This window comes from Mandrillus leucophaeus, unplaced genomic scaffold (assembly GCF_000951045.1).
Source record: "Mandrillus leucophaeus isolate KB7577 unplaced genomic scaffold, Mleu.le_1.0 Scaffold1280, whole genome shotgun sequence".
Taxonomy (NCBI): domain Eukaryota; kingdom Metazoa; phylum Chordata; class Mammalia; order Primates; family Cercopithecidae; genus Mandrillus; species Mandrillus leucophaeus.
In genome coordinates, this window is record NW_012101210.1 from 126,623 (window position 1) to 127,188 (window position 566).

The following is a 566-nucleotide window of genomic DNA, read 5'->3' on the forward strand; positions in this document are numbered from 1 at the left end:
GTACCAGTACCATGCTGTTTTGCTTACTGTAGCCTTGTAGTATGGTTGGAAGTCAGGTAGCGTGATGCCTCCAGCTTTGTTCTTTTGTCTTAAGATTGTCTTGGCAATGCCGGGTCTTTTTTGGTTCTGCATGAACTTTAAAGCAGTTTTTTCCAATTCTGTGAAGAAACTCATTGGGGGCTTAATGAGGATGGCATTAAATCTATAAATTACCTTGGGCAGTTTAGCCATTTTCGCAATATGGATTCTTCTTATCCATGAGCATGGTATGTTCTTCCATTTGATTGTGTCCTCTTTTATTTCACTGAGCAGTGGTTTGTAGTTCTCCTTGAAGAGGTCCTTTACATCCCTTGAAAGTTGGATTCCTAGGTATTTTCTTCACTTTGAAGCTATTGTGAATGGGAGTTCATTCATGATTAGGCTCTCTGTTTGTCTGTTACTGGTGCATAAGAATGCTTGGAATTTTTGCACATTGATTTTGTATCCTGCGATTTTGCTGAAGTTGCTTATCAGCTTAAGGAGATTTTGGACTGAGATGATGGGGTTTTCTAAATATACAATCATGC